This window comes from Diadema antillarum, unplaced genomic scaffold (genome assembly GCF_040938485.1).
Source record: "Diadema antillarum isolate AM-2024a unplaced genomic scaffold, OU_Dant_1.0 scf00000133, whole genome shotgun sequence".
Classification (NCBI taxonomy): Eukaryota; Metazoa; Echinodermata; class Echinoidea; order Diadematoida; family Diadematidae; genus Diadema; species Diadema antillarum.
This window is the reverse complement of record NW_027271022.1, coordinates 677,565-700,187: the sequence shown is the minus strand read 5'-3', so window position 1 is coordinate 700,187 and position 22,623 is coordinate 677,565. Positions and strand designations below refer to the sequence as shown.

Genomic DNA, 22,623 nt, shown 5'->3' with positions numbered 1-22,623 from the left:
AGTTAACGTAGCTGTCGAAAACGTTCTCACGAGTGTTCTTCATTGATTTTTTTTCTTCAATATCAAGGGTGGCTAATTTGTAAGTGAATTGAATTGAATTGAATTGAATTGAATAACTGAAACTGCACCGGTCTTACACTCGAGACACAGTAGACAGTTCCAGCATATTTTTTTTTTCATATTTCACTTGAGATACATTTCATCGAAATACATTAAAAAGAATACAAACCAAGCAGATACAAAATATGTTATAAATCGGGTCGTGGACAGAAAGTGTGTCAGCGTATGTAATGTACATAAGACAATTCTCTATAACTTGTGAAATATGATGGAACCGCAAAAGCAAAGCTTGTGAACGCAGGTTCCAAGAAAATATACCAGTGTAAATTTGATATGCATTCAATGGAGATAGGACACAAAGTAATAATGACGAAACTATATGAAAACTTAATTATCAAGGTACAAAGGAAAAAGAAAATAAAAGAGATGAAAAAGAAAAAGGGGAAAAAAGAACCTAAGGAATAAGAACAGGGTAAAAAAATTTAATATAGCAATAGCATACATATGCACAAGTATATACACACATATCAAGAACCCCGAGTGACACCACTCGGGGTGAAATAATTTACGTCATTGCATTACATTCGTGAGTTCTCATTAAAATAATTATCTGTAGGGATACAGAGGTATCTACTCTTTACACTTTGGTTTTTAAAAGATATGTTCAACTCCTACATCTTTTAAATGTTCATATCGCTTTGTAAGACCTATTCAAATTTTCCCTGATATTGTTAGTGTTATCATAGTATTAGAACAAAAGATAAATTGAACATTAACTAGGTATTTGCTCATGGAAATCACCTCTCACATTGTCACTAAATGTAAAGAGAGAGATAGAGAGAGAAATGTAAGAAATCGAGGAGTTCTTTTTTGACCTGTTATTACATGTGAGGACTTATTCAAGATTCGAGCGTACTCTACAGTTGTTGGTCACCATGAATAATTCTCGTACAGCATCAAATTAAAATCAGCTTTTCGACTTTGTCCCTTTGGAAGGTTTGTTTCAGGAGATATATCAAGTTCATAATGAGATAGGCCTATTTCTCTCAGGGGCAAATTGATATACTTGTCATCGAAAATTTCACCTGTTTTTGCTTCATTCTTCGTTTGTTGTTCTCTTGGTTTATTAGAGCAAGTAGATGGAGAATGAAATGTGTTATTAAGGCCAGCCGAAAGACAGACACGATTTTTACTGTTACTGATATTCGTGCACTCGGAACGAGACAGTGCATTTGATGTGCATTGGTCGGAAGTTATTTCTTCGTACATGAATGACTGCAGATCTTTGTATCTAGGAGAGTACTGTTCAGCTTTGGATTGACTGGATCGACCTTCTCTGGTGGTGTTATGACAGGATGGGGTTTTCATATTGTCACCAGTCTTGGTCGTTTTACGAGCTCCCTGAAGTTTACCTCCTGTAACTCTGCGCACTCCGACACTGGGAATCAGGTAGTCTCCCTCTACATCAATACTATTTTCATCCACAATTGTTTCTGTAGAGTGAGCAAAGATGACACCCTCGGGATCGGGACCCGACTTGTCTACGGAGAGCTTTTTCGTCTCAGTGGCAACATTTTCGCAATCTTGTTTCTTGACGTCCTGAAGAGATCGTGAACTATTGTCAGCTGAGTTTCGAGTAATCCCCTCGCTACTTGTCTCCGCGTTAGGAGCGCAGTCCTGTAAACATGAATAAGGAATAAAAGAAAAAATGGACACTTTATATTGTCGCTTAAGTTCTATTATGGCTCAGAGCACACACGAAAGCAAGGAGATATTTATATCACGTGCATGCTTGTTAACAATGACTTCATCATCCCCAGTTTATAAGGGGAAAATAGAATTGATACAAATGTATCAGGGCTATTAGTCCTCGAGGACTACCCCCCCCCCCCCCCCCGCTAAATACTTGTTAGTGATAAGGTTACAGTAAAGATTAGGGTTATGGTTGACTTTAGGGTTAGAGTTTGGGTCATGGTTAGGATTAGGTTCAGGATTAGGGTTAGAGTCAGGGGAAAGGTCGAGGGTAATTGACCATGGGGCTGATGCAACTCTACAACCGATAAAAATATTTACAAACAGGCCTAAATTTCTGCAAAAAATTCACTCTATCGTTATTACTCATTATATCCGTCAGTTTAAAACCATAGTCATGCATACGACGTCGACTAGTATTGACAGCGCATAATTTTGAATTTAGCAACCTGCATGCTAAGGGGCACCTTCTTCTTTTCCTTTTTTTTTCAATTCAGCTTAATTGAACCTGAAAGATGTAGATTTTGATTCAGAAAAAAACCCAATCCAGATTAAATAGAGAGACTATAATTGAGTATATGAATATAAGAACGACCCAAGTCCAATTTTTGGCCAAATTCAGTTTGACATGGGAAATTGTAGCTTATGCATGGACTCATCTTGTGTATAAATGATAAATCCTAATTACCCCCGGAAGTGCCTGAAATAAATGAGTTAAATCTTATATGAATGTAAGAATGAAGGACTTGGGTCATTCTTACATTCATATTATAGCGCCCTCTCTCGTCCTTCTCTCATCTCTATAGCAGAATATCATGTATATGAATCAAAGAACGACCCAAGTCCATATGAATCAAAGAACGACCAAAGTCCATCACACAAAATGGCCTCTCCACAATTAATGTTAATGTTAATTGTCATAATAATATATATTCTAATTTGTATATACAATGTTGCCATCCCATCACAGTTAAATAGAATATTACTGGACAAACAAAAAAGATATGAAGTTTTTTTTTAGTTTACTCGAAATAGTCTTCCATGGACTTGGGTCGTTCTTATATTCATATACTCAATTACTTTTGTATTCTTAGCACGTTTCTTCATGCACCGTCGAAGGAAACAAATAGCCAACATCTTGAGAAGAAGAATTCCCATCGCCAGCGAGGAGGCCGTGATAGCTGCTGTTTCTTGGATTCCCGATGACGTTGTCGTGGGTCTATTACCTTCTGCAATATAAGTTGAACATCATCAGAGAATTGAATTAAAAATCAATTGTATGAGTACGAGTGCAGTCCACATGGTCCAACAGATTCCTTTAAACCTCTGTGTTGATAACAGTAATAAGAGCTACACTAGAAGAGAATTTTTTTTTTCTTATACACTCTGTGTATCACCACATTTTCGCATTGCTCATCATGGTCCTTAGCGTTTGTGCCTCTCTTCAAGTAAGGAAAAGAAGGATGTTTTGTTATAGTTAAGTGGATGGAAAGAGAACAACAGCATATCACAGAGCCTGTGATCCTATAGATAAAGTGGCATACGCTTGTTGTACGGTCTCAAAGCATACGATACTTATCAGTGCATTTGGTTAGCTTTGGATTTGATATTAATAGATTGCTTTGTTTGGGTTACAATTTGGAGACCTTCCTTCCTTAGTGGAATATTTCTTGTTTGGCGTTCTTTTTCATCTTTTTTTCATTTCTATTATATAATCTTTTAGGACTTCTTTATATCTTTATCAGGTTGTCAAAAGAACACGTATACTTTTAGAATTTCAACGACACATCCAACTCTTCCATTCAAAACAAGGAATACTAGTACTGCACTGTAAACAATAGACTAACATTTCATTAAAAAAAGGACCACAGCTATTTTGATTTAAACAAATCACACTAAGGAGTTCAATTTGTTCATTTTTCACGTAACTCTCAGGCAAATTACGTGACAGTTTTCTTTTTTGATGTAAATTTTTGTTTACACCAGCATATCTAGAGAACTTTGTTGTGTTACTTTCTTTTTGTCTTATACATTACTGTTTTATTTCCTGTTTCCGCTTTGGAGACAAAACCCCTCCATTCACATTTTTCACACAATTTCAGCGTTCGGGTGCTCTGTATTGTGTCGAATCACCTATCGACAACGTACATTCGAAGTGATAAATTGTTACTTATACCCTCAATGGAATGAAAGTAAAAGCCTAATTTCTTTGTTGACTTCTGTTGATACAGTGGTAATCCCAGAAGAAGAAGATGAACTAAGAAAAAGGCAGAAGAAGGTACATTTCATCATACTTGAAATATGCCAACACCAATCCTGTCAAGAAAGCAGACCTATCAGGCCGCGTATTGTTCCCTTTGTCTTGGTCACTTTGCCGCCAGCCGGTTGATAAACTTGATTTGATTGAATTGAATTGGAAATTGATTGAATTGAATTGAATTGAATTGAATTGAATTGAACTGAACTGAATTGAATTGAAAATGGTGTTTTATTGATCAATATCTTTCGCAGTCCGGAGGCTGAATTACAGACATTGTTAACAAATGGCCATGTATACATTAAAAATACTCACAAAAAAAAAAAAAAATTGGCATTACTGAAAGACTGAGATAGTATTGATGCTTCATCGCATTTTTTTTAAACTCTGCTTTATTATCTAATTTTCAAAAGAAGTATTGGTGTAAATATGGCGACATATCATTTACCTCAACACCTGCAATATTTCAACTCCGATGATCAGTATGCTCCTACCAGCAGGACCACACAATATTCCAATAATTATGCTAAAAAGCATTTTTTTACATGATTGATTTTAACAACAGCGTGATTGTTCCGAGTTTATTAATGTCACTAAAGTCAGATTTTGTATACTTCCTATTAAATGAAATTAATATTTTAGTTTGTGCAATCTCCATCCAAACCTTGGGTGATCTCTAGCCCAATCCCGTCACTATTTCTTGTCTATAATCATGTATAAAGCTTGTAGTTCATGTTTATTTCTTGTTATTCATAAAGTTAATAAGTAATTTTTTTTTACCAAACTCTTATATGTTAGAATGTCTGATTTTCTTTTAGCCTGGTCACTTGTTTAAAACGAACCTACATCATGTTTATGTTTGTTAATGAAAAGATCATTTTGTAACCCCACTCAACAAGATCTGGCCTGCCCCTAGATTCAGTTTTGAGACAGCTATTGTTACCCGTTTTTGTTAATGACCGCCACTAAACTACGACAAAAGAAAATGTGTTTCTACGTATTGTTGGCGCAGCAATTATGTCACTGAAGAACGAATTTTGATTTGAATGAGCCAGTAACAATGAACATACGAGGACAAGCAAAATCTATTATCGTGAAAGTCAATATGGCAGGTGACGGTAATGATCAATTGAAAACAAAGATAACAAAAGGTGGTACCTATTCATTACACAAAATGCCGGATAACAATTCTTTCGAAATTGTTTCGGAGCATCAATGTAAAATAGTAAAAGATCGTTATTCCTTTTTTTCCCTTGTTACGTTGGTGAGACACCCCGCCCTTGCAAATGAAACAGAGACTTTTCAGATGCTGAAGCAAATTATTACACTTTACCAGGAATGCATTTTCCCTGCATGGTGCTGCAGTAAAGTGCAGTTGAATACATTTGAAAATGATCAGGAAGCAAGATTTAGTCATGCATGTATCTCGACCAACGCCTCTTTCAATCTCTCTAACTGTATTACAGAGCAGAACTGTAGATCCAACCTCCCTGTATAGAATATTTTATATCAAACATTGGTATCTTTACACGCACGACTAAAGTGTGTGCGTAGACTTATTCCGTCTTTGTTGCCTTGTGTTCTAGACAGTGTGGTATAGACAAAAGGGCACACGTTGTCGAAATTAGGTGAAGCTGAAGAGCTCTTGACGTCAAAACAAGGCAGATGCATTATACAAATCTATCATACGGTTTCGGAGTGACTTACGTTAAGAAACGCATTCTGTCGAAAGCACTGCAGTACCGATCATAGCTTACGAAAGACCTTTGCTAGGTCTTATCACGGTTATCGATACTATTGTCACATTTTTCATGTAACCTGTTACTGATATGTGAAAACCCCTTAGTGTTTGATTATGTCGAACCACAAATTTCATATTTGTCGAGTGACAACTTCAAGTCTAGTGTACGGCCATTGTTCATGTTGTACTTCTCACAAACCACTTATATACGTCCACCCAATAGCTTTCCTGACACATTGTACCATCGTATGTGTTAGTATTTTTCAATCTTAGCGTGCCCACTGAACTGTATGTTGAAATATTTCCATTTTATAGGTACTACGTTCATGCGTACATGTAGTGTCTATTCCATTCGTGTGTTCGTTTTGCTTAGATTGCAGCGAGTACATCAAAATTACTTTAAAAGTCTCCCCAGTTTCAAAACAAATAAACGCAACATTATTGCCCGCTCTGTTAAACGCAGAAAGACTTGCCTCTTAATGAGAATTCATTATATATGTATATATATATATATATATATATATATATATATATGTATATATGTGTGTGTGTGTGTGTGGTGGGGTGTGTGTGTGTGTGTGTGTGTTACAAACCATGTGTTGTTTGGACTGCCCGGCACGACGGGACTGAAGGGTTCCAAACCGGGAAGTACGTTGACAGGCCAGGTTATCCCACACATTGGAGTGTCGCACTGCCGTTGATGACGTATCCTTGCTCACAAATGAGAGTTACCATGGAACCAAACCACGTGCTACTGGAATCCCATTTTCCGTTTTGGACATCATCGACGTGGTCACAGAATCCATAGGAAACTACAAAATAGAGTAAACCGTTGAGAAGCAAAAGTTTAAAAGCGTTGCTTTTTATAATCATCAAGCTGCAGTAACGAACACTGGCCTAAAAATCAATTTGTTTTGTCGCGGCTCACAACACACCTCAACCACATAGATCTTTATAATTCAACATTGTGGAGAACAGGATAACGGTGTGTATATTAATATTGTGCAATCTATCCTGTCTGTTTTAGATTTACTTTACTGTAAGTTTCTCATTGAAGTAGCATCGTTGTGGCATCCTGTTATAGCTGCTAAATTATCTATCAGACAATGTAGGTACTTATGTATGATTTGCTACAGTGGTATTGATCTGATTGGTAGCCTATTAGGTCAACTGCCATTATATTTTATGCAATGTAACATTTTTATAAGCTATTGAAAACTATCTGTAAGACACATACATAGAAAGAAAAAAATCAATTGACACATTAATAGTCACCATTAAATGCATAATACAGATCAGGTCTGTGTTTCAGTTCCGCCATGCTCGGACATGACCACTCGTGAAGATTAGTTTGAGAAGAGGACATAATAGCAAATGTGTCTGATGGGACGCACACGCATGCGCCTTGGTGTATGACAGCTATATCGGCGTCTTCTTCCCACTCTTCACAAATGGAGACGCACTGTAAATTTGACTGCACGTCATGTCTAGTGAGATTTTGAATGAATGACTTGTCTGGAGAGCTTGGCCGCCTCGTGTAGCATCCAAGATACCCTGGTTCTGTGACGAAAGATATATAGAGAGCAAGGGTAAACATCTAGATCAAGTCAAATCATCTCTCCCCTTGGGAAATGATGACTATTTTAAGCAAGCTAAGAGTTTGTATACTTCGTATTCCATTGATTTAAGAAATTGATACGTTTGTGGAGAGATTAACGAAAAGAAAACCTGAGAAACATGACGAAAATGAGAGTACTGATTTTCTTCACGATATGATCCTTCGATATTGTCACAAGGCGAGGAACGTTTGCAAAATTCCAAACATGGCGTCTATTAGAGGTAAAATAACACATAGGTTAAGTCTTCATGATGGCTGTCATGGTGACTGTGACGTCATTATGTCTGTAATATTCATGTTTTTGCATGTCTGTGAGAGTATGAATATTTACTGTATGGCTGATAACTCCATCACGTTACTAGTATAATCCTCTATTGGCTTTATTAGTCGATAATGATTGGCGCATTACATTACACGCTGAATAAACTTGTGCATGCAACATGAGGAGAGTACAATTTCTTCAAATGAAGCATAGGTAAGATCAATAATAATAATTTATAGGAGTTACACACCTCGGCATCTTAGCTGCACAACTTTTCTAGAAAGACATTCGGCAGTTGTCCATGAACAGTACATCAAATTTTGCGAATCTGTGCAACGAAATTAAAAGAGAGCAACTTCACGCCAGATTAGGCAGTCGTTAAATTTAAGATATTTCCTTACTTTCTACAGGGAACAAGCAACAATGAAAAAAAGTCTTTAAAAAGAATTCGATAGAGATAATATCGGTTGTGCTTTGGAGTATAACGATATATTTGCGATAAAAACGCAAAACTTCGAAAAGAAATTCCATTTGCAGTACCTTGATGCATGATATCGATGCTTCCAACAGTGACATAAACATTAGCACATATTATTTTCTATTATAACCCCTTTGCATCCTGAACGATTTCAACACAGATGAGAATTATCCCTACTGTGAAAAACAAAGAAGAAACTGAATGTTTAAAATTAAAGAAATGGACGAACAATATTTGATATTTTGAAACATGTCTAAGGACAATAATCGGTGTCTTACCAAAGAATAACATCGCTCCTTTCTCTTGAATGGTTTTCTCTCCTTGTTGTCTGATTGCGTATCATGCAAAGCTTTTGGCCATTTTCAGTTAATGTTCAACAAAATATAGATAGCAGAATTTCTTCTTTTTTTCCATTTTTTCATATATATATATATATATATAGATACATAGATATATTTCCGTTACCCACCCCCACCCGCAGGGGAAAAAAATGTGTTTTTTCTTCTCAAGAAAAAAAAAATATACCTTATTTGCCTCTTGCCCTTACAACTTTAACATATATCTTGTAACCATTTTTTCCCCCTCAATGCTCGATCTCTATTCCTGTTGTACATACGTAGGACCTAATAAGTTCTTAATATTTCGTAAAATGGAAAAAAAAATCTTCGGCTTATTGCATTTCATTTACCATTTAACTTCGGATACATTTTAAAATTAATTTTGTTTTACATTCCTTTAACTTGTAACGTTGAAGAACTCAAACGGGTTATTAATGTATAACATATTCACTTACGCTGGGGACATCTTTCAGCTTTGATCCACTTTGTTGCGTTGAAATCCCGGTTGAAATAGGGTGGTAAACTAATGCTAGAAATCCCTTGAAATGTCGGGAAACCAAGCTCTCCACAGATCGAATCAGCAGCCTCATCAGTGAAGCCATCACTGCAAACAAAGCTGTTCGTAGATGATCTCAACGCCACGATGCCTTCTAGTGGGGAACGTCCTCCGATGAGCTCAACGACCGGCTCATCTGATGAACCACAACGGAAAAATGTCAAAATAACTACACATTCAATCTTTCCAAGCATACGTGTTCAGTTTAAAATAATAATGATAAAAAAAAACATCTGTCTGAAATGAATCCAGAATATACAAACGTTATGATAATAAGCTTATAAAATAAGATTAAAACCTAAAATAAATTTCATGAAATATTCATTTCAAAATTGCTATTGATTATTCTATCACACTACGCATGAAAGACGCAGTATTACTCAAACATCAGGAGGACAACAGAAACGCGTACAGGCCCGTATATAAGTCATTCTTGCATCTGTTCGATCTCATTAAGCTAAACGTTTTAAGGTTTTATTGCTGAGTTTATTTCCCTTTTATTTTTCCAGTCATCTTTCGTTGTAGCATCTAGAGATTGATAAAAAAAAAGTCATGCATATATAAAACTTGGTTATTTAGACAAGCTTTTTTGTAAACATTTCCTTCATTCCTTTTCTCATACCTCCTTTTCACTGGTTTTTTTCTCTCTGCCTCTCTTTCTTGCGCCATGAGCATCTTTTCATGATGGATACCGGCGCATTACAAGTGTTCATACTATTATTATTATTATTATTTATGAGTGACTGTCTCACTACCAACGGGGTGCGACCCTAGAGGGCCGTGTAATAACCTTTGGAAAGTTACAGTAGCTATCTCGGAAGAAAATAAATGTTAGCAATCCATCAATCTTTAGACTGATAACACCCAACATCACTTCCTGCACAGCTATTACACATAAGATTCTTGTCATCTCTTATTCTATCGACACAGAGTAATAGTTCTGTTTATTCATATGGTGCTCTCTTAATTCTTTGTATGCATTTTCATTTTCTCTATTTTTTTTTTTTGGGGGGGGGGGTTGCCTACAATGTGAGCGAAATTCCACCAGTCTCAGCAAATAATACAAAGATTAAAAAACGCATAATATACCTGAGATGGACTTTTTTCCATGATGAAACAAAATGGATCATCGAACGGATATTCTTGTATTTACCAATTGCGTATATCTGTCATGCTAATATCTACATTTCAAGCAAGATTTGTCTTCCATAAAATTGTCGATGCTTTGATCAGTTGATATATTGATAAAGCATTCTATCCTGAGTGTTGTCTGTCTCAAAGAACTAAATCCACTGTACTTAAGTGTTTCGAAATAGCGGTCTTCCTATGGTGTTAACTTTATCTTGATGTTATCACTCCTAAATCTTAAGACATGCTATACTAAACAACAATAAGAGCGAATGTGTGCGGCCTTGCCCGTAGTGAAAGAATTGTAAAATTATTACACCTGAACCAGGCATGGTATACACACATGGTGTACTGTATGCTTTGGGCACTCTTCCGAATATGCATGACCTAATCAAAACAAACTGGATATTACAAAATTGAGCAATCTCAACGGAGAGTACTGATGGACTGAATTTTTAACTAAAACCTTTTGGTGGTTTTACAATGATTCGTATGTTTTGCTCTCTTACCTTTTAAACATGACGCGGTGATGTTGACTTTCACTGGGTACAGAATATTTCCGAATCGGCTGTAAATCCGCAGGCGAAGTTTGAGCTTACTCCCGAGTGAGAAGATGGATGAAGATTTCGTGTAATTCAAAAGTACAACTTCACTTTTGGTGGTTGATGTCTTATCTTCGATAGTGACTTTCATGTACTGATTGTTGATCGACTGAAGCCGTAGAACAATTCTTTGACCCTTGGGTGCTTGTATTTGCCACCTGTCATTAACTACACGTATAGCGCTATCTGCCTGGATCGTAATGGATGTTAGGCTCTTCGAACAGTCCAGAGTGTCACCTGAAATAAGGCAGCAGGGAAGAAAAAACAACAACAAACAAACGTGGAATATGACCGACGAATAATTCCTCTCAAGTTCTTCCCAACGCATTTGCAGAATGTTAGAAACTTTGTCTAGATGTATAAAGCAACCTAAATCAGGGTCTGACGAGTAGGTGTATAGCTTTTTTTTTTTCCAAAAACTTTTTTGAATCACGGTAAAAAAACAAATAAACAAACAAACAAACAAAAACTTGTATGACCCCCTTTCAGATTGGGCACATTTCTGTTGCGTATCGGAGTGCATCTGTATAAATGTTTGTCTGAAATTTCTCTTTTGGATATTAAAAAAAAATGGGGGGGGGGGAAACACACCAGCATAGGATTCCAGAGAGTTGTAAGGGTACCAGTCAACACAGAGGCAACTTAGAACAATTAATTTTGCAGAATCATCGGGAGTCAACAAGAAACCAACGAACAACATCTTTTTTTTTTCTGAATGAGGTACAAAACTTTAAAATAGTATTACTTACTTATCAAGCTTGAAATATTTGAGACAGGGAGAGAGAGTATGATCACAAATATCCATTTGTTGAAAAAGACGCCATTGCCGTAAGTCCCCATGTTTGATTCACTAGCCGGACTTCATCAAAGCATCAACTAGGGAAGAATGAACAGCTCCTATCTTCCAGCAAAACTCTTAGGCCTACAATAATCATTCATAACACTGTAGTAAAAGACAGCATGGCGCAACTCGTCACGGTGAATCAAACTGGGTCGTTTAGAGAGCACACACCCTATACAAATCACTCTGTCGCAGGGTATCAGGAAAACACAGACCTTTATGATATCACTTAATGTAATCCACGAGGTTCATCAAAGGGATTCTGTCAAAAACAGTTTCACTTTAACAGTTCAAGAGTCCAGTTGTCAAAGGATATCTTTTCTCAGAATGAAACTAGAACCAGATCATCTATCAGACTCGTTAACACGAATGTCATTCTCATTATACATGTGCTTAAGCGAAAACCTCATAAATCAGGTGGAATGAAAGCTTCAATTCATATGGACTGATAAACGTGTTGTCACATTCTATTGTCTGTTTAATGATTTACAGATATCATTCTAAAAACTCTTCTGATAACTGAGCCCGTTTGTTCTGTAAAAGATCCTACCACGAAAAGAAAACTTTCCACGACGTCCAGGGTGTCAGTTACACGCACCGCAGAAGAACGCTGATAAATCAGCTCATACAAGGTCGACCACTTACAGCAGCACTAGGCAATGACTAGTCCATAACGGTATTGTGCTCAGTAATTGCACAGTGACTATCAGTTTTACAGTAAAAATAAAGTGTAAGAGCGTTCAGAAGTTTGAAGTTTGCCTGTTACAACTTCATATGTATCTTTGAAGTTGGAGTTGAATGATATACATTGATGAACAATTTTGCAATTATTCAACATGTTGATGGTCTACAGGTAGTCAAATGTGGCTTGATCTGTGTCAGTGTATAGCCGTATTCACATATTTTCTTAATTTACCTAAGGGATAGGTAATAATTATGATATTGACTGGCCTTTCTTTCGGGAGGTACCAGATAAATATTGCCCGCACTGAAAACATATTGCCCTCGTCTTCGACTCGGGCAATATGCTTTCAGTTTGGGCAATATTTTCTGGTACCTCCCTCAGGGCCAGTCAATATTATATAAATATCTCAACTTACCGAGAATGGAGTTAGCTCGTTTTGCAATAAAACTCATATAATTCATATATATATATATATATATATATATACATATACAAAGAACAAATAAACTGGTAATGCATTTTATTTTTTGCTGATAAAGAATGAGTTCATTCAAGTCGAATTTTCAGCGGCCTCCGCCTTCTTCATTAGTATTGACAAGACTCCTGAAGAAGGCGGAGGCGGCTGAGAATTCGAGTCGAATAAACTCATTCTTTATTGGCAAAAAAAAAATGCATTACCAGTTTATTTCTTCATTCTTTGTGGAGCCAATACGTGAATTCTCAATATGTTGATATATATATATATATATATATATATATATATATACACACACATATATATATATATATATATATATATATATATATATATATATGTATATATATACATCAGTTTTAACGTACATTGAAAATGGGGAAAGTTAAAACAATTTATTCCCGGGACAAGACTACTGCATGGATAAGCATGTCTGGGCCGACCGCCGAGGCGAGGGCTGGGCTTACCCGCGGAAGTAGTGGTACTTATCCCTTCGTGAGAGGGATATCGTGATGCCACATACTGTTGTGATTCTTATCCCGCTCATGACGCTAGCGGCCATGGTTTGCACAGGCGGAGGGATATCGTGTAATCACTGATAGTTGAAGTAGTGGTACTTATCCCTTCGTGCGGAGGGATATCGTGATGCCACAGTTTGTATGTGATTCTTATCCCGTGCATGATGCTAGCAGCCATGGTTCGCACGGCGAAGGGGTATCGTGTAATCACTGGTTGTGTTTGTCTCGTTCGTGCAGCCATAGTCGCACTGGCGGAGAGACAAAATAAGAGAGGCTGGACGCAGCCTGCTAATTTTTCAAGCCTAGAGGGTCATAAAAGTTTTTCTTCCAAAATATTACAGTTCCTAGCAGACCGCATTCCCTGTTCTAATCTTATACACTGTATGTATAAAGAATGGTTGGTTTATTACCTTGCTATCAATACACCTGTTTTCAATCGACAATTTATGGAATTTGGTTTTGGGCAACCTGCTGTGAAATACAAATGTTTTCCTTTATTAAAGACCACGGAAAACGCAAATTAAGAGTCTCTTGCCCTTTTGTTGTCTTGGAGTGGGAATATATATATATATATATATATATATATATATATATATATATTCACAACAGTAGGTCAACATAAAAACTCCGTTAGAGACGTAAATGTGACGAATTTTCGCCCATAGGGCTCTGTCAAGTCAATACATTAACAAAATGTATTGACTTGACAGAGCCCTGTGGGCGAAAATTTGTCAAATTTAAGTCTCTAACGGAGTTTTTATATTGACCTACTGTTGTGAATTTATACTTTCTTAGGACTCCGAGCAGAAACTAATTATTGCTGTTATATATATATATATATATATATATATATATATATATATATATTTAATATGTATATGATTATCTATAATGTGTATATATATATATGTGTGTATAAATATATATATATATATATATGATACATATATATACATGGTGATTTTTTTTTTCATCAAAATGATCACAGAACTATTTTCAATTTAAGTGCATTTAGTCTTAAAGTTATAATCTTACTAAGAATTCAACAGACCTAATAGGACATTCTCCTGGTAAAAGTTCTTAAACCACTTGACTACAATCACACCAATTTCCACCGAGTTGCCCAATTTCACACACAAAATGACGAGAGATTTCTGTCAGATCAACTATTAAGACGAATATCAATAAATCTAGCTTTACCCGGAGCATTGAGTTTCAATTCCACTGTCTGCACTTTTACCGTTTGGAAAGGATTTTTTTTTTCCAGGACAAAAGGTGCAGTTTGCTCCATTGAGAATTGTCTTAATTTTTTTTTTAGTGCCTACCTATGTCATATATCGTTTCTCACGATTCTTAATTGCATTATAATGGGTTTCGTGTATGTGGTTTTCATGAGACGTATTGTCAATGCAGCGCTTAAGAGGTAGAAAGTTTAGTTTCCTGAACCCTTGACTAAACGGCGACCATTGAGCTCAAAATCTTTTTCTTTTCTTTTCTCTTTTTTTTACTTCCTGCTTGTGTTTTCACCTGGAATATGAGCTATTCGTCTCAGTAGATCCCTGGAGTTTCAATTTCTGCAATCAAAGAGCCCCATTATGAAAAGCATCAACTCTGCAGATAACAGATAATGTACATTGTAAGTATGGCTGTATAATGGATTATTACAAGACTGTTTATCTCTTTTACCACGACAGAAAGATCCCACTGAATCTCACAGTTGCTAAAATTTGTCACTGTACAATAGTGATGTTTTTCTATTCTTTTGAATTAACCTGCGATTTTCTCTCATTAAAAAAAAAAAAAATCACAAAGCCAGCAATGGGCAAATGAGAAGTGAAAAAACAAACCTTCAAATTTTACATATTACAGTGAGGACTCTGACAATCACATCAATTGAAACTAATTGTGATTTTGCTGTCATCTTCTTTCCACTCATCCATTATTCCTTGCTTAAATATGATATCGTATCACGTTTTTATCAATATGGTGACTACCTTGACAAGTGAAAAGAAGTCGATAATGTAAGAGTGCCGTCCATTCAAGATTTTACGTGCAACCTAATGGGAGACTTGTAAAGCAACGTCATTCTTGGTTCTATAACTTCCCCATTAATGTTCACTTTCTATTGTGTATACATACCACTTGAGCATGGAGTTAATTTTCGCTTTCATCTCGCATCGGACACGCCAGGGAGAGAGAGATAGTTGGCCATTGTCTCATATCGCGTGATACGTGACAATCCAGGGACTGTTATGTTTTATTATTATTATTATTAATCTATCACGCGAAGGGAAGGAAGCTTGTGAGAGATTCTGTCACTCTGATTTGTCTGAGGTGCGTAAGCTTCACTTGGGCGCTGCATTTACTGACGCCATTTTGTTTGTCACTAATATTGGTGCAACACATGTTTCTCTGAGAGATCTTTTAGCCATTCCGCGGTATTTCATATACTTCAACTAGAGATGAAGACCAAAGTCATGACTGTCACTCTAAACAAGTGGATATTGGTGATAATCATGTTGTCTTTTCCTCCTTTACGCTTATCGGAACTCATAGGTAAGTAGTCTTAAGTGTCATTCCTTGTTCAAACAAAATCTTCCCCCTATTTTCTTCTAAGATGTCTAACAATTCCTACTAGAAGAAAAAAAAAATTGTACCTGTTAGCCCGGAAGGCAGGGGGAGAATTTTCGAATAACTGTGTCTCTGTACAGACTTCGAAGTCCAACCGTAGTTCAGAGAATTCATCATTGATTCAATTGAATGAACTTCAAAAAATACCAGAGTTTTCTGATAATCTGATTATAAAATGACGGATAAGTTCGTCGTTCAAATTAAAAGTCAATAGTTCTAACTATTGGAATATTGAAAATAGCCATCTTTATTTCATTCGTGTTTCATGAGTTCACTTGGAAAAAAGATTTAAGATGGAGGAATCCCAACGGATACTATCATAATTATGGACCCATTGAAATCTACTTAGTCTAAAATATATTAGGCAAGAGTTTACACAATTATTGTCACTTTAATACCAAGGACTGTGTTGAAGTTACATACAATGTGTACAAAAAATTGTATTCTGTATCAACCACTTTCTGTACAGTACGTCTATCGTCTACTGATGGGTTACTTTAAAAGTCATGATGAATCATGTTATTGTTTTGTTTTATTTTAAATTTACTTGTGTTGTGTTTCTGCTTTTCTGATTTTAGGTCTTACCATCAACTGTTCGATGTATGTAACCACCGAGTTGAGAGTAGACGAACAGAACAGTTCCGCTGCTAACACGTGGGAAATACGAGCATACGAGGGCCAGAGGATTGTTCTATTGCTGCAATCGTTAAACAATCAGTTTGTGAAATTATCCGCAGAGGATGAAATAGCAAGCACCAAAAGTGTGATTCTGCTTACAAATAATGAAAAATCTCCGCCCATCTTCTCATTTGGACACAAGCTGAGACTTCAACTATATAAAAACAATCTCAAGATACATATATCCAGTGCGAGTCAACGTCACCGCCTCATGTTTAAAAGGTATTTTGATTTTAGTTCTTAAAGTAATTGACACTATGACATATTGGTTTTCATAATGTGAATGGATATGCATGCCGTTTACGACTTACTGCCATAAACAATTACTATCTTTTCAATTCAATTCAATTCAATTCAATTCAAATCAATCTTAACCGAGGCCACGTATAGTCATTTGATCGATAGCCTAACCTGTTGCAGGTATATTGACATGTCATTGCAGAAATAATGATGAATTATGTCATACTGATTAGGTTTGTGATTGCTCTGGTTTTATGTTTATGTCAGAAGTAATTTGACTTCAGTATAATACTAACAAGTCAAATACATGTGCAAAGTGTGCAGACTTCAGGTGAATTACGCGGATTACTATGGTGACCGTTAGATGCATTCATGAGCAAATGTCGCTAATATCTTCTTACTTAAGGGAAGGATAGCTATTTATAGTTCATCCCACAAGCTCGACGTCGAAAAAAAAAAGGTCCGTGAGTCAGACATTCTATAGTGCCAACGAGGTCAACATTAGGCAAACAGGTCTATGATATAACGAGACCGACATTGCGTACATAAAGGCCAGTGCTGGAATGTGGTCGTGTCGAGCTCATGGGCCTCATTTGTCGAGATGGTGGACCGTATAGCTCGTGGGCCTATTTTCATTGATGTCGAGCTCACGGGCCTTGTGCACTTAGCGTCTAACTCGTGAGTTGTTATGACTCGTAAGCTGTATGACTCTTAGGCTATTATGACTAGTGGGTTGCATAACTCGTGGGAGTCCAAATTTATGACATGTACCTTATACATGCATGGACAGTACATTGTATAGGACTTGGCATAATGTATGACTGAATGTTGTGATTGAATATTCACAAAGCAATGGTGAGGTTTCAGAAGTAATTGTGTGAGGATTTTTGGCTTTTATTGTTAAAAAAGGTTGATTTAAAGCGTTTTTGTTTTCAGTGCTTACAGCATTTACAGTGTGTAAATCATGAGTGTTTCCAAGTCATTGTTTAAGCAACAGTTTGGAGCTCTATGTGAATTCTATTTCTGCTAAGATCAGTCACGAAGGGAATACCCCATGGTTATAGCAATTCAATTAAGTGTAGATAAGTAGCTCTAAAACTTCTTTGGACATCAGAAAAGGAGAAAAATTATAAGGAGAAAACGAAATGATTAAAGACCAATTTCATGAGTAACAAATCTATGCGAATATGTATGTTTTATTACCATGCACTTATTAACATTTAGTGTTTTGTTAGGGATTTATGTAGTCAGGCTGTAAACTCGAGCAGTGAATTTAGTTGCTGTATGATTTGAACATATTTCCATTTTGTTTTGTTTTTTATTTCAAATGTAACACAAAGAAGTAATCGATGAAACAAATAGTCACGAATTCAAATTAAATGTGTAACGATTTCAGCATAAGATACGAAATAAAAACACCACTATAAAAAGCCATGAATAGGATAATGCAAAGGGGCCGTAGAATGGAAGATACGTAAGAAAGTAGCATGCATTACATATGTGAATACGCTACCATTAGCAGACTTTCTGAATACGCGGAATAGAACGTGATTTTTTTTTTAGTTAAAACATGATGCTTCAGAGAAATTCCAAAGTTAAGGCCGAATGGCTGTTGAAAAAGCTGTTTGCAAACAGTACCCTTCTTACGGATAAGAGAAATGAGTTCCATCGTTTAAAAGGAGTGTACTTATGTATCTTTCTTTTCTTCATGAACATATCTAGAACATAGAAATTATATTGGATGCTATTGCCTTACACTGAATTTGTCCATGAGTCTATGTTAGACTCAGCTTCCTATGTTAAAATCAAATTCTATTCTATATTATGTTTATTTCAAAACAAGGTGAACCGGCCATGAAACTGATTGGGGGACAATCTCCTCTCGGCGGTTTTGTAGTTTTGAGATCAGCTACGGACAACTTTGTTTGCAGAGACGGCTTCACTGACCGCATGGCACATTCCATCTGTGGAGAGCTCGGATTCCCAGCATTTCATACCTTTTCTGCCTCAGTTGTACCTTCTCATCTTAATGCAACAAACTGGATCAAGGTCGAAGATTGTTCGCCATGTAAGTGACCCATTTTACAGTACCTGTAGTTTTAACTGAGTGCAATGCAAAATATGAATATTGTTTCGTTTTAAAAAAAGAGAGAATACCCTTTAATACCTTATCCTAAACTTATAATCACCGCTTCTTTGTAAATTTAGAGAAAACATTTGGCGTTTGTTTCTGTTTCTTTTGTACTATTATGCTTCAATCGACAACAGCAAATAATGCCTTGAACATAATTATTTGGTTATCACCAATTCAATTTCACTATTCATAGATTCGGAAAGGATATCCTGTTTCTGTACCCATAAAAAACTATCAAAATAAAAGTAGAAGATAATATTCATGTTCATTTTAAAACAGAAAAAACAAACAAACAAGCCATAATTTTGCGACTTCCCGTTATCAATAGTAATTCAACAATAACATGACAAAAACAGATATATTGTATAGTGCGTTCTTACTGGCAGAAATTGCCGTATATAATCATATAGTTCCCTATCCCGCCCATAGCTCTAAAAATCTGTCGTGCACGCATCAAACTATATAACATGGATTAGTGACTACAGTCATGCACATGTCATACAATCTAAATGAAGTTAAAAAATATGCAATTGGTGAGCTAATGATGAATGTTGCCTGTTTTACATCCACGTACGGAAAATCTTTATTTGCTTCATGTATGTTCATTGTTCCACTCTGATAACTAGCGATATCGGACACGCATACACACAACATCTTTTAAACTTGGCAAAATGTATCGTCCTTTCTAAAATTGTATACGAAAAAAGAAATATAGCTGATTGCACGCTGGAGAGACTTTTATTTTCCCTTGCCATGTACGCTGGAATATGCGAGGCCTGAAAGTGATTGAAGGGAAAAGCAACACATATAGGTCATCACCTTGTTTCTCTCACCAGGCAGTAGGCCTATACATTACGAAAGAAAATGTCACAGATAATGTTTTTATTCAGTAAATCGATGCAAGGCATTGATGGGAGGCTTTTTTGCGTTTCTTGAGGTAGAAGTATAAAATGGAATGAAAAAAATGATGAAAAACACGAGGTCATATAAAAGTAAAAAGACATCTATTGAAATCAATATATAATGGAACCTGATTTCTTTATTCCTTATGTAAATACGTAATATTATGTAATGTAATGTAATGAGGTAAATTTAAAGTTGAATAAGGAAAAAATCCCAAAATAGTGAGATGACTTTATTATAGTCATCTCACTATTTGGGATTTTTTTTTCCTTATTCAACTTTGAATTCACCTCAACATTCCAGCGTAAATAATAAATGAGGAGGCTTTTTTTACGCTTATTGTTGAAATCAAACTAAAATCTAAGTTTATGATGTATAGGAAGTCTATTTATGTCCACTAAAATGACAGGCTATCTAAGTCTACAAACTCTCCAATAGACTAGTGATATAATTTTTTTTTTTAATGTTCTCGCAGTTTCGATGACAAAACTTCTCTTGTTACTTTGTAAACAGATACAAATTGTATGGTGGGCATTTAATGTTTATAAATAAAAATGACTTCGTATTGATTCCTGAGTCCTCTCAATTTTCTTTCCTGTTTCAAGACTAATTTTCGATACTAAACTTTGTGAGTACATTATCAGTTGATCATCATGATATTACACGAATGTGGCATAACATTTTGCCGAGATACATTTCATATTTTTGCCATAAATCAGAATTAAGGAAATAAGAATAGCAATGCAAAACTATAAAGAATGATATGTTTGAACAACTGTAACTAGATTAAAAAAAAAACACCTCTCATAGTCTACATAACACATTTCAAATGCCTCTTGTAATCAGTTTTTCGAAAGTGACAATGTACTGACATGGTCTGATTTACGTCCATTCAAATCGCGGCATTATAGTAAGATATCTATGAACTGCTTTGTAAATGGGCTGTCTCGTTTAAAAATATTTTCAGCAGCACGTCACATCTATTCAGGAGCCATAGTATCTTTGGAAAGAAAATGGTCCCTGTTCCAGCACAGTCTATTAATCTCGCTAATTTGGATTGTCTTTTAATTGTTCAATACTGATTTTGAAAATTGATAGATGTCACATCAATATTATAAAAAGTCAAATTTTTCTGTTTTTGACACCGGAATATCAACTGTACAATAATTGCATTCTAGGATGTTTAGACTTCCTAATATGGTGCTTCTGCTGATGCTATCGTAATGCACTTCACATATCATGAAAGTCGGGAAGAGTATTGCCCATTGTTACCCTGGGAAAAGCAGTTTGAGCTTAATCAATTCAATATCTAGTATAATGTTCATTCTTGATGATTGATAAAATTCATCGAGATGCATTTGAATTTTCGTATCACAGATTCGCGAAGTATGATGAGCTGTTCTTGGACAAATGCCGAATGTAATTCTGGTACAACAGTAAAGCTAAAGTGCCAAGGTAAGGAAACAAGTGGTCGTACCCATGCTGCCTTTTGGGAAGATGAATTAAGAGACCATTAACTTTCTCGTAGAACTAGGAACATTTTCACATGAAAATCAGTTGATGTTTGTGGACACAATGCAAATCATACACCAGTCTTCATAAGATCGGTGTCAGTTATGAAATCAAAAAGATTGTTTAAGAGATTACACTGGTACGTATGTGTGCTGGTTAGCATGTTTAGGCTCTCGAATGAATGCAGTGAAAAGGCCAGTTTGAATAAACAATCTGATGGAGGAAATAATAGCGTCATATAGTCATAGTCATTCATCAGCATGGCGAAAGCATGATTCATATTCAGGGGGTGTATCATGGAGTATTTATCTATTTCTTATCGCAGAACCAGGTTTTCTTGGATGCTACGTGAAATCACCCGCCTTGCAAAACTACAGTCTTCTTTGGGGTTTGCCAAATCGAACCGTGGAGACCGAAATAGAATGCGTCTCCACATGCCGACAACAAGGACAGGTCGCTGATGTTATAGCCGTAATCCATCAAGGCGCATGCGTGTGTGTTCCATCAGAGACATTTGCTGTCATATCTTCTTCTAAAACTTATCGTCACGAATGGTCATGTCCAAATTTGCCCGAAACTTACATCAGAAATGACTTATATAAAGCATTTAATGGTGAGTGTTGTGCAAAAAATCTCCCATCAGCTTGAATTAGCCCATGTAATACAATGACTTCTCTTCTTTTTTTTTGTCAGGTGGTCAGGCAGTACACTCATTTTCAAAGAAATATGCGTAATTTTGCCCGACGTAATAATCTTTGGAATGCATGTTCAAACACACAATGAACTTGTGCATACCAAGTGACCAGAACGGTCCGTCAGTCCTAATAGGAAGGCATCAAATTCATTGTTTTAATTGCACTAAATGCATTGCCAAACTTTTCTTCTGTTACACCAAATACCAGGCTTGTTATGATGCGGGTTTTTTAATGAATAATTTGAATGAAGCAACTTATTGTATGAATGAATTCAATTCGTGATGAATCAACATTATTTTTCTAACTCTGAAACATTACCATTTTGACCCCAAAAAAATGGAAGATCTACTTCAATTGCATGAATATATACACGCAAACGAGTGTCTGATGCAGTATTCAGCGGAGTTATTTAACGTGAAGTTATAATGCCTCTTCCAATGTAACAAACGTTAATAATAATTTCCTTATTTTGCAATTACGTAGGATTTAGGGTGCGTTTATCAACTCCTTTTCTCGGCA

General features: G+C 36.0%; 2 long non-coding RNA genes across 2 annotated transcripts; one reads left to right on the top strand and one right to left on the bottom strand.

Moving 5' to 3' along the window:
• Positions 1-7,105: 7,105 nt before the first annotated feature.
• LOC139720760 (uncharacterized) lies at positions 7,106-9,091 on the bottom strand. Its single transcript, XR_011710181.1, has 3 exons — positions 8,962-9,091; positions 7,941-8,018; positions 7,106-7,370 (listed from the first exon to the last, which is right to left on the bottom strand). It is a non-coding gene; the product is annotated as an uncharacterized lncRNA (long non-coding RNA).
• A 6,274-nt stretch (positions 9,092-15,365) lies between these two features.
• LOC139720758 (uncharacterized) lies at positions 15,366-21,853 on the top strand. Its single transcript, XR_011710179.1, has 5 exons — positions 15,366-15,867; positions 16,521-16,842; positions 18,704-18,928; positions 21,275-21,352; positions 21,735-21,853. It is a non-coding gene; the product is annotated as an uncharacterized lncRNA (long non-coding RNA).
• The last annotated feature ends 770 nt before the right edge of the window (positions 21,854-22,623 follow it).